This window comes from Somniosus microcephalus, chromosome 13, assembly GCF_052327205.1.
Source record: "Somniosus microcephalus isolate GS21.2 chromosome 13, FLI_Smic_1.0, whole genome shotgun sequence".
Taxonomy (NCBI): domain Eukaryota; kingdom Metazoa; phylum Chordata; class Chondrichthyes; order Squaliformes; family Somniosidae; genus Somniosus; species Somniosus microcephalus.
In genome coordinates, this window is record NC_140999.1 from 26,763,001 (window position 1) to 26,775,758 (window position 12,758).

General features: G+C 45.8%; 1 protein-coding gene across 1 annotated transcript in view; it reads right to left on the reverse strand.

Moving 5' to 3' along the window:
* Positions 1 to 8,955, reverse strand: part of tbxa2r (thromboxane A2 receptor) — a 52,296-nt gene extending 43,341 nt beyond the window's left edge. The window contains exon 1 of the mRNA XM_086004677.1: positions 8,606 to 8,955. The gene's annotated coding sequence lies outside the window, so the exon portion shown is untranslated. The remainder of the gene's footprint in view (positions 1 to 8,605) is intronic.
* Positions 8,956 to 12,758: the final 3,803 nt, after the last annotated feature.

Sequence of the window (12,758 nt, forward strand, 5' to 3'; positions counted from 1 at the left end):
AACCACCCCCCCCCGCGGCATTGCCGGCTGTTTCCCGAGAGCCCGGCACTTCTCCTTGGTGCCGGGCTCATTTGCCGGCACTCGCGAGTGGGGATCGCGCTGTTGCAGGCACCTCCCCCTTAACAGTGGGAGGAAGGCCTGCAGTACCGCAGCGTGCCGTGCTGCAGCGTGTGGCGCTGTGGCCCTTAGCGCGGCGATATTCAGTGTGAGCGCCCCAAGCGGGGCGCGGGGAGCCTCGAGTAGCGGCCCGCTTCCGTTTGGGGCGCTGAAACTGAATATCGGGATGGCGCAAGTGGCTCCGCTCGCAGCGGTAATTCCGGCGCCCAGGTGAGCTTGGCGCCCCAAACGGCGCCCAACTGAATTTCTAGGCCAAAGAATTTGCAAAGGGATATAGACAGGCTAAGTGAGTGGGCAAACATTTGGCAGATGGAGTATAATGTGGGAAAGTGCGAGGTTATACACTTTGGCAGGAAAAATATAAAAGCAAATTATTATTTAAATGGAGATTATAAAATGCTACAGTTCAGAGGAACCTGGGGGTCCTTGTGCATGAAACACAAAAAGTTTGCATGCAGGTACAGCAAGTAATCAAAAAGGCAAATGGAATGTTGGCCTTTATTGCAAGGGGGCTGGAGTATAAAAGCAGGGAAGTCTTGCTACAACTGTACAGGGTATTGGTGAGACCACACCTTGAGTACTGCGTATAATTTTGGTCTCTTTATTTAAGGAAGGATATACTTGCATTGGAGGCAGTTCAGAGATGATTCACTAGGTTAATTCCAGAGGTGAGGGGGTTGACTTATGAAGAAAGGTTGAGCAGGTCGGGCCTATACTCATTGGAATTTAGAAGAATGAGAGGTGATCTTATTGAAACACAGGGGGCTCGACGAGGTAGATGCAGAGAGGATGTTTCTCCTCATGGGAAAATCTAGAACTCGGGGGCATAGTTTCAGAATAAAGGGTTGCCCTTTTAGAGCTGAGATGAGGAGGAATTTCTTCTCTCAGAGGGTCGTAAATCTGTGGAATTCTCTGCCCCAGAGAGCTGTGGAGGCTGGGTCATTAAATACATTTAAGGTGGAGATAGACAGATTTTTGCAAGATAAGGGAGTGAAGGGTTATGGGGAGCGGGCGGGGAATTCCAAGATCAGCCATGATCATATTGAATGGCGGAGCAGGCTCGAGGGGCCAAGTGGTCTATTCCTGCTCCTATTTCTTATGTTCTTATTAGGTGCGAGTGTAGCAGCTGGAGGAGCGGGGCAGGTGGAGGACACAGCTGATGAATGGAAGGAGAAAAGAGCACAGGAAGACGCAGAAAATTGCGGAGAAGAGAACAGGATGGAAATGGTGGAAAACACACCAAATACGGTGGAAAAGGACAAAGACAGCAGTAAGCAGCACAGGTCGAGGGCAGAGTCGAGCCAGCTCGGCTCTCCCTAAAGAATCTGGTGTCCGCGGGGGGAGAGGAGGCGGCAGACGGGTGTGGGGTAAGTGTAAGTACTCCAAAGAAAGGCGGGGAATTGGACATCTTGGGCAGCAGGAGGGGGCAAGACAAGGAGAGGGTGCAAGAGGCAGGAGCCTTAAAGGGGCAGTAGGACGGGAGTTGGGAAACAAAGAAGCCAAAAGGGAGCAAGATAGGTGCAGATGCGCCATTGCCCCAGAGAGAGAAGAAACGGGAAGCAAGAGTCAGCAGTGGAGATGAGGCTAAAGGGAGTGGCACTACTGGAGAAACCGCGATAGCAGGAAGGCTCTCTAAGGGAGATTGTGGCCTCTGAGTCAGAAGGCTGTGGTTTCAAGTCCCACTCCAGGGACTTGAGCACAAAAATCTAGGCTGACACTCCAGTGGAGCACTGCACTGTCGGAGTTAGTCATAGAGTCATAGAGTTTTACAGCACAGAAAGAGGCCCTTCGGCCCATCGTGTCTGCGCCGCCCATCCATCCCTGTCCAGTCTAATCCCATTTTCCAGCATTTGGTCCATAGCCTTGTATGCAATGGCATTTCAAGTGCTCATCCAAATGCTTCTTGAATGTTGTGAGGGTTCCTGCCTCCACCACCCTTTCAGGCATTGAGTTCCACATTCCAACCACCCTCTGGGTGAAAAAGTTCCTCCTCAAATCCCCTCTAAATCTCCTGCCCCTTACCCTGAATCTATGCCCCCTTGTTATTGACCCCCCCACTAAGGGGAAAAGTTCCTCTTTATCTACCCTATCTATGCCCCTCATTATTTTGTACACCTCAATCAGGTCCCCCCTCAGCCTTCTCTGCTCCAAGGAAAACAACCCCAGCCTGTCCAGCCTCTCTTCATAGCTGAGGCGTTCCATCCCAGGTAACATCCTGGTGAATCTTCTCTGCACCCTCTCCAAAGCAATCACATCCTTCCTATAGTGAGGCGACCAGAACTGCACACAGTACTCCAGCTGTGGCCTCACCAGCGTTTTGTACAGCTCCATCATAACCTCCCTGCTCTTATATTCTATGCCTCGGCTAATGAAGGCAAGTATCCCATATGCCTTTTTAACCACCTTATCTACCTGCTCCGCTGCCTTCAGGGATCTATGTACATGTACACCAAGGTCCCTCTGACCCTCTGTACTTCCTAGGGTCCTACCACTCATTGTGTATTCCCTTGCCTTATTTGTCCGTCCAAAATGCATCACCTCGCACTTTTCAGGGTTAAATTCCATTTGCCACTTTTCCGCCCATCTGACCAACCCGTTTATATCGTCCTGTAGCCGGAGGCTTTCCTCCTCGCAATTTACCACCCCACCAATTTTCGTGTCATCTGCGAACTTACTGATCATACCTTTTACATTTTCATCCAAATCATTTATGTAGATCACAAACAATAAGGGACCCAGCACCGATCCCCGAGGTACCCCACTGGACACAGGCTTCCAGTCACAAAAGCAACCTTCGACCATCACCCTCTGCCTCCTGCCACTCAGCCAGTTTAGGATCCAATGCGCCAAGGCACCCTGGATCCCATGGGCTCTTACCTTCTTGACCAGTCTCCTATGCGGGACTTTGTCAAAAGCTTTACTGAAGTCCATGTACACCACATCCACAGCATTTCCCTCATCCACCCCACTAGTCACCCCCTCGAAAAATTCGATCAGATTTGTTAGACATGATTTACCCTTGACAAAGCCATGCTGACTATCCCCGATTAATCCTTGCCTCTCCAAGTGGAGATTAATTTTGTCCCTCAGAATTTTTTCCAATAATTTCCCCACCACAGATGTTAGACTCACTGGCCTGTAATTCCCTGGTTTATCCCTGCTACCCTTCTTGAATAATGGTACTACGTTAGCTGTTCTCCAGTCCTCTGGTACATCCCCTGTGGCCAGAGAGGTTCTGAAAATTAGTGTCAGAGCCCCTGCAATCTCCTCCCTTGCCTCCCACAGCAGCCTGGGATACATCTCGTCCGGGCCTGGGGATTTATCCACTTTTTGGCCCGCTAAAACCGCTAGCACCTCCTCCCTCTCGATGCTAATATGTTCAAGTATGTCACAGTCCCCTTGCCCGATTTCTATGTCTGCATCGTCTTTCTCCATAGTGAACACAGATGCAAAAAATTCATTTAAAACCCCGCCTACATCCTCTGGCTCTACACACAGATTGCCACTTTGGTCCCTAATGGGCCCTACCCTTTCCCTGGTTATCCTCTTGCCCTTAATATACTTATAAAACATCTTAGGATTTTCCTTTATTTTGCTCGCCAGTGTTATTTCATGGCCCCTCCTCGCCCTCCTAATTTCTTTTTTAAGTATGCCCCTGCACTTTTTATACTCCTCTAGGGCTTCTTCTGTCTTTAGTCTTTTGTAACTGCCAAAAGCCCCCCTCTTATTTCTAATGCATTTCTGTATATCCCTTGTCATCCAAGGTTCCCTTTGCTTGTTGGTCCCACCCTTGACCTTTACAGGAACATGTTGGTGTTGTACTCTCTCTATTTCCCTTCTGAAAGTCTCCCACTGTTTTGATGTGGATTTTCCTATAAGCAGCTGCTCCCAGTCCACTTTGGCCAGATCCTGCCTTATCATATTAAAATCGGCCTTCCCCCAATTTAGAACCCTTATTTCCGGGCCGTCTTTGTCTTTTTCCATGACCACCTTAAATCTCACCGAATTATGGTCACTGTCGCCAAAATGCTCTCCTACTGACACTTCCACCACTTGCCCGGCTACATTCCCCAGAATTAGGTCCAGTACCGCCCCCTCTCTTGTAGGACTTTCTACATGTTGGCTCAAAAAGCTCTCCTGGATGCACTTTAAGAATTCTGCACCCTCTAAGCCTTTCACACTCTGACTGTCCCAATTTATATTGGGGAAGTTGAAATCCCCCACTATTATTACCCTATTATTTTCGCACTTCTCGGAGATTTGCCTACATATCTGTTCCTCTATCTCCCCCTGTTTGGGGGCCTATAGTACACTCCCAGCAAAGTGCTTGCCCCCTTTTTGTTTTTAAGTTCTACCCATATGGCCTCATTTGAGGAACCCGCTAATATAGTTGCCGTCTTTCGGACCAGATGTTAAACCGAGGCCCTGTCTGCTCTCTCAAGTGGACATAAAAGATCCCATGGCACTATTTTGAATAAGAACAAGGGAGTTATCCTCGGTGTCCTGGCCAATATTTATCCCTCAATCAACATAACAAAAACAGATTATCTGGTCATTATCACATTGCTGTTTGTGGGAGCTTGCTGTGCGCAAATTGGCTGCCACGTTTCCCACATTACAACAGTGACTACACTCCAAAAGTACTTCATTGGCTGTAAAGCGCTTTGAAACGTCTGGTGGTCATGAAAGGCACTATATAAATGCAAGTCTTTCTTAATCATTTTCCAATCACTAACTTAAATTATCATAAAATCTAATTTCAACAAATGGCCAAATTTTCATTATGCGTTGGCAGCAGACCAGAGGTGGAAAATTGGAAAATTACCCCTTCAATCTCAAAAATAATACGCCTTGCCTTGCAGGAACAGAATGGGTGACTGAATCCTGTTTGTAATGCAAGTTAAATAGCTCAATGATGATTTAATTCCACAGCAATGTTTTCCAGTAATTGCCCTCAAAATACAGATTGGTTCACCACGTGGGCCAATGTTCTCAATGTCCTTTTGTGTTCAGATATAATCCTCAGATGTTGAGGAAAAAAAAAAGAAATCAAAAATCAATGAAGGTTGTTAACAGCTCATATTAATCTAGAGATATAAAGAAAAAAATGGCAAACTCTGAAACATTGAAATAATAACACAACATTCTAGAAATAGACAGCAAGTCCGTCAACGTCTGAAAAGGGCAATGGTGCTGAAGGCCCTGCCATATATTTTCAGCAATTAGAATCATACAGCACAGAAGGAGACCATTCAGCCCATTATGCCTGTGCTGACTCTGTTATTGTTTTAAGTTCATATTACCTAAAGCTTTAAATATCCACTGTGCTCTCTGATACACTTAGTTAAGTGTTGTTGCCAGTTCCATTTCTTGTTCAGTCCCTCTGTAATGAATCACCATGTAGAGTATTATATCTCCAAAATTCAGACAGTCGGGAAATAGGAAACTTAACTCCTTACCAGTCCACTTTTCGAATGTTTATAATTTTATTAAAGCTACCACGTTATAGCAGCCATCACTTATAGCGGACAAATCGCGTTTGCACGAAGAGACCTGGTATAAGCGATGGAGACTGTATAGCTAATTTAATTCAAATGTTGGGGCTGATTTCCACTATTTTAAGTTTTTCTTTAAGTATAAATACGTTATCATTTTTAGTGAATTGTTCATAAAATGTAAAATTGTTTATGATTCTTAAACAATTCTCCTAGCTAGGCTGGTAAATACCATATCGCTTTGATATGGGTGGAGAAGAAGGACTGGAGGTGCAAAGTATGATTTTGTGCCTTTTATGATTTTCAATCCGGAAAAGTGGCAAGACATTTTCTTCACAGAGATCAGATTTGCAGGTCGTTCACTAATATATTTTCACGTCACATTTAAAATGCCGTGCAGAAAAACTGTCAGTATTAGTATTCTTGCAAATAGCATTACACTGCAAATTCAAAGCTATATCAAGAGTACTTGAGATGGCTCCAGGACATCAAACTGACTTTAAATGGTTAAGACAGCTAGGGGGAAAAATTCAGTTGTTTGCGCCTCCCGTTAGCACCTTAAGTGGGCGTTAATAGGGCGCAAAGCAACTAGCACCCGGGCACGGCAATGTTTGCGCCGCTCGTGAAATTAACTAGACATTTTGCGGTGGCGCTAAACACAACCACCACGATCTCCTGCGCCGGCAGATCGTGACGTCAGTTGAGTGCGCAACGCCTCGGTAGCGCCCTGGACCGGATATTGAGTGGCGCTCCCTGCCTTACCGCCTGCCACTAGCAACGACAGGTTGAGGGGAGCGTTTTGTAGTCAGGAAGGGACTGGGGGAGTGTTATTTAAAGGCGACCGCTTCCTGCCTTTTTTTGTTGGTGACATTTTTGCACCACGCATTCTGAGAGACTTCTGGAGAGATTCAACGCTGTGTGAACGAGTTTTGGGTACTGAGCAGCACTTTGCAGGTTCATTTTGATTTGCCCTTCCTTGCTTCGCCAGCGCTCTGAGGTAGCGCCTCGCTCCTCGGCCTTTGCGCCTTAAGACAGGTGTGAAGCACCTGATTTAGCGCTCCAATCACCTCCAGGGTCGATAGAAGCCAAGTTTGCTGTCGGAGGCGATAATTAGCGCCAGGCGCTAAACTTTGCGCATGGCCGATAATGGCGCCCCAAACGGGGCGATACTGAATTTTTCCCCCCAATTATCTTAGGACATTAGAATCTATTTTTTTACTTAGAAGAGAAAACAGAGTCTCAGAGTCTTCAATTTTCTTGCAATTATGTAGTTTGATGGCATTAAGGCATTCACAAGAACTTAAGAAGTTCCAGGAAGAAGGAAAAGGCCATAAGAACAAGCAACCCATTAAGAGAGCTGAACCCCATTGGCCTGCCTCCTAAACATATTCCTCAACCTTTTTTCAAAAGCAGTTTAAAAAAAAAACTGTTCTTGGGATGGGGTGACACTGGCATAGCAGCATTTATTGCCCATTCTTTGGTGGCCCTGAAGGCATTAATAGTCAATATAGCGTGGGACTGGAGTCACATGTAAGCCAGACTGGGTAAGAGTGTCAGGGTCCCTTTCCTGAAAGACATTAGTGAACTACTTGGGCTTTTAATGGCTGTTCATCAGCTTTCATAATCATTTTCGGGTGCTAGCTACAAATTACCAGATTTGTTGAATTCATTTGCACAACTTGCCAAGGTGGGATTCCAGCTCCGCTTTCTTACACTTCAATGGCCTTCCATGACATCTTATGCTCCAACTTTGAGAGCTCATCCTAACTTTACTTTTTAGCTCTACCTCATTTTTAACTTGTGTCCCTGGCATTTGAATCCTTCACCACAGTAAACAATTTGTTGGGTCAGCTTTACAATTTCCCTACCTAGTCTTAAAAAAAACTTAAATTAGGTCAACCTCAGAGTCTCATTCATTCATTAAGGAAACATTATTAGATGTAAACTTTCACTTTCCTACAAACCTAGCCCTTACTGATTATTAGAAGCTTTTCTGGAATGTAGTGTACCATTATGCCAATTACCAACTGAATGGTCCAAGGTATTGATACTCAGTCACTCCCACTGATGTACAAATGGTAATGAACCGCCTATTTTAACATTTTAACAGTATTAACAACATAGAAATCCCTTAAACCCAAGCAAGTACGTAATGGCCATAACATTTGATTGAAGAAAGGATAATTCCATTCACTTAACCCCTCCACAGTAAAAAAAAAACTCATAACACGGGAACTGTCATCATAAACAAACAAATCGATCCCACTCCCTGTTTCCATTTCAATTATTATAATTCTGCTCAAAATTTCTAACTCACCTTAGTCTACAGTTAGGTCTGTCACTTGTACCTCTGCGATTCAATGCATTACCTTTAGCTTTTGCTCGATGTAAAAACTGATTAATGAGCTTCCAACTACTTCAATATTTCCGGAGTAATAACAGTTCTTATATACCCCCTCCCGCATCCTGTTATTTTTTTTGAAGCACTTTTATAGTCAATTCTGCCTGTACCTTGTTGGCAAATAAACCGTGATGGACCCTTGGAAATAATTTGAATCTCCACCCTGGCCAAACAGTCCCAGCTAAAAATACACAGAATGTGTAAAATAATTAGCTGCTGAACCCCAGCACTCTAAACATATATTGTAAATGAAACGTCTTGTAAATATCATTGCACGTTACATCAGCCCAATTTTCAAAATTCGCTGCAATTCGACGGTATACGCAAATATTATGTATTTATAAAATAATCGTTTTCATATGAAAATGAAGTAGATCTTCACATATAAATTATGTCGACCAACATTTAACATCTAATACAAGAATGATGCCCAGAGACTAACCGACTAGCCTCAAATGTTATGGTACAGAGGTTGAGGCGAGTGACCAACACATTCAGCCTCCAAGGTTCTCAATACACAGCTAACTGGGAACTCTAAAATTCCCAATGTGATCTTCGCACCCAAACAAACAGAAAAGACGAACACTGTTACCTTTCTCTCACTGGTTTATGAGACTCTTTCCGAGTTCCAGCCTCGTCCCTGCAGACTATGTGCATCCGAGGAGGTTTGTGCCAGAGTTTAATTCCCCATCTGTGCCGAGCCTTTTATAAGACGTCAGTTTCCACCCCACGTATTTCCTGAGGGGTCGGCCGGTACTTTTCCGGGAAACATTCCCCAGATAGTTGTACATTTTTTTTTGGTTGTTGTTGCATCCCCCCCTCTCTCCACTTGAAACCAAGGAGCGAGTCAGGTGTCGTCCTTCTCAGTAGACAGGGCGGAGGAAGAACCCACTGTCATAGACACCAGGAGACTGTCTCAGAAAGTCCTCAACCGCAGGCGCTCGCCCCTATTTACAGCGGCTACTTTCGAGGCGAGAGCGTCGCTTGTCACTGTGACCACACAGAGCAGGTCGCGCTTTGCAATTTGCCAGAAATAAAACCGAAAATGCTGCAAATATAGAGCAGGTCCACCAGCCTCTGAAAAGGGGGGAACAGATGGGTTAAATCCTCAGGTACAGGCCCTTCAACAGTGGTCATTATTTTGTTACCGACTTGTAACATTAAATTAAAGACCCAGGGGTAACGCAGTCGATTGTTTTTATTCATATATAAATGTCAGAGCTCGTCAAAACTCCAAACTTTTGTTTACGGCGTCGTTTTCGAGATACCGAGTAAATTATTCACTCAGAACAATCCAGCAATCCCACCAAAAGACGCAAAGATGTCCTGGTTCATGTGTTCTCTACAACCCATCACATGAATAAAGGGCAGTCTGCATGGGCTGAGATATCAAATATCGAAGCTTATTAATCAGAGTTAATATTAGCTTAGCCCCTTAATATTTCTTACCACTTTCCACTCGTACTCTATACCTGTGAGGACAAGGAGAAAGACTGCAGGGAGGACAGCCACAATGCAGACCAAGGCACCGTGGCTCAGAAGGCTGTGGGGGGGGGGGTGAGAGCAGAATAGAAATGTGGTAGTGATAGGGGACTCTATAATTAGGGGGATAGATAGCGTCCTCTGCAGCCAAGAACGAGAATCCTGAAGGGTGTGTTGCCAGGGTAAGGGATATCTCACGGTGGCTGGAGAGGAACTTGGAAAGGGAGGGGGTAAATCCAGTTGTTGTGGTCCATGTTGGAACAAATGACATAGGTAGGAACAGGGAGGAGGTCCTGCTGAAACGTTATCAGGAGTTAGGCTCTAAATTAAAAAGCAGGACCTCGAGGGTAATAATCTCTGGATTATTGCCCGAGCCATGTGCAAATTGGCATAGGAGCAGACAGATCAGGAGAATTAACACGTGTCTAAAGGGCTGGTGTGGGATAGAGGGGTTCATTTTCATGGGACACTGGCACCAGTTCTGGGACAGGAAGGAGCTGTACTGATGAGTCGGGCTCCACCTGAACTGGGATGGGACCCATGTCCTAGCAGAAAGGGTAAATAGGGAGTTGGCAAAGGCTTTAAACTAGTAAGCTGGGGGGAGGATCTACAAGAAATGTAACCAGCCTAATTGTAAACAAAACAGGAAAAGAGAGCATAGGAAAGAATAAAGTAAGGTCGGACATTGATGGCAAGGGAATAAATAGAGTTATAGAACAGGAGTCTAAAAAACAGGGCAGCACGGTGGCATAGTGGTTAGCACTGTTGCCTCACAGCGCCAGGGACCCGGGTTCGAATCCGGCCTCGGGCGACTGTGTGTGGAGTTTGCACATTCTCCCCGTGTTTGCGTGGGTTTTCTCCGGGTGCTCCGGTTTCCTCCCACAGTCCAAAGATGTGCAGGTTAGGTTGATTGGCTATGATAAATTGACCCTTAGTGTTAGGGGGATTAAATACATGGGGTTACGGGGATAGGGTGGGATATGTGTTGGTGTAGGGGTTACGGGGATTGGGTGGGATATGTGTCGGTGCAGGCTCGATGGGCCGAAATGGCCTCTATCTGCACTGTGGGGTTTCTGTGATTCTGTGAAAAAGATGGATAAACATAAAGTGAGAGGAAATCCTATTAAAAATGAGTTAAACTCTCTGTACAGCAATGCACACAGTGTCCATAATAAAACAGGGGAACTGGAGCTGATCATGAGTTGTGAGGAACCAGACATAGTAGGGATTACTGAGACATGGCTACAGAAAAATCAGGACTGGGAATTAAACATTGCAGGGTGTAACATATTTAGAAAAAGTAGAGGGTAAAAGGGAAGGTGGAGTAGCTGTACTTATTAGGGATAACATAATGGCAGTAGAAAAAAGTGACACAGCTATTAGCAAGACAAAAATAGAATCCATATGGATAGAGATAAAAGGTAATAAAGGATCAATCACACTAATAGGTGTAGTCTACAGACCACCTAATAGTGGAAGGGAGGTGGAGGAAGAAATAGGCAGACAAATTAGGGAAATTAGTAAAAAAACATAGAATAATAATCAAGGGGGATTTCAACTACCCAGATATTAATTGGACAGAAGAGGTAGGTAAAGGGGATAAGAGAATGGAGTTCCTACAATGTGTACTGTGGTGTATGTAACCTGTTCCACCTTAAGAGAACTTAAGCCTGTTCCACCTTAAGAGATGTACTACTTTCTCTGGCTGCTGTATACGTAATACCGGTGGTGACCACCGGTATATAAGTACTGTGTAGTGATATTGTATTTAGTATAGTCCTGCCCTCCAACTAGTAAAGACCTGTTGAACTTTATTCTTGTAGTCTGTGTCAGTAATTAATCTTAATACAACTGGAACACACAGACTTAACAGTGGCGACGAGTCCGATTCTTACCCTGCGGCAGTTTATATCCACGGCGGCTTCGTCCACAGAATGGGCGTCGAAGAGAGGCATCCACCCTCATCACCCTGCTGGAAGACACGTCGCGCGGCAGGCATCGAGAACCCGGAGTGCAGAAGACATCCTGAACTCGAAGCCTCCATCAGCGGCAGTCAGCTATCTTCTTTCTACCTCGGTGGTGGGTAAGCCGGTCAGCGACGCGAGCAGAAAGTCGGCCGCGTTGGCTGTACAGACGGGGGGGAGGAAGATGGAGGAATAAGGGCGGTGAGATCGATCGCGACCGGAGATAAGGGCCGGGCCGCTTTCGGGCCAAAAAGGCGCAGCGTCTGGGGCGACTGAAGGCGCGAGAGCCGCGGTGAAGGCGAACGCAGCCGGTGCTAATAACCGGGCTGCAAGAAGGGCTGCGAGGCGCGACATCGGGGAAGCGCAAATGCCCGAGGGAGCCGCGGTGAAGCGGAGACAGCGTCGGGGGAGTTACTAACCGCTGGGAAAGGGGAGCAGCAGCGGCACGCCAAATGCCATTGCAGCCAGTGGGTGAAGACTGCCAAGCGCGGGAAAACCGCCATTTTGTAGGCGGAGGACGAAGACAAGAGCGGGAAGCCGCCATCTTGGGATAAAATAAATTGCAACGATGCCTAAACATGGGAACATTAATACCTTTGATAGCGACATCGAAGATTGGGCCATGTATGTAGAACGCATACAAAATTATTGTAAAGCAAATAAAATCCCAGATGCAGAGAAAGCACTAACTTTATTAAACTTAATGGGTGCGAAGACATACGGGCAATTGAAACACCTTTTATCACCAGATGAACCAGCGGATAAGACGTTCGAGGAGATTGTTACTGTCCTGAAAAATCATCTAAACCCCACGCCGCTGATGCTAGCGGAACGATTTAAATTTTACAGCAGAAGGCAGCTGAAGGATGAAAGCAATGCTGAATATTTAATGGAATTGCGTAAGCTAGCAAAGTACTGTCAGTTTGGAACGGGACTAACAGAAGCGCTAAGAGATAAATTTGTGTGTGGATTATTAAAAGAAGATACACAAAAGCGACTGCTCGAGGAGAATGAGCTGACGCTTGAGAAAGCGGTCACTATGGCAGCAGCACACGAAGCCGCAGCGAGAGGCACGGCAGTAATGCAGCTACGGTCAGCGGAACTCAGTACAAATAAATTGGGTTTGAGTACTGTAAAATGTTATCGTTGTGGAAAGACAACACACGATCAGAACCAGTGTTGGTTTAAAAACCAAGAATGCAGAACGTGTGGCAGGCTTGGCCACATAGCTAAAGTATGCCGGTCAGGAAGGAAGACCAGCAACAAAAAGTCACCGCAAGGAAAATACATAAAGGTGCA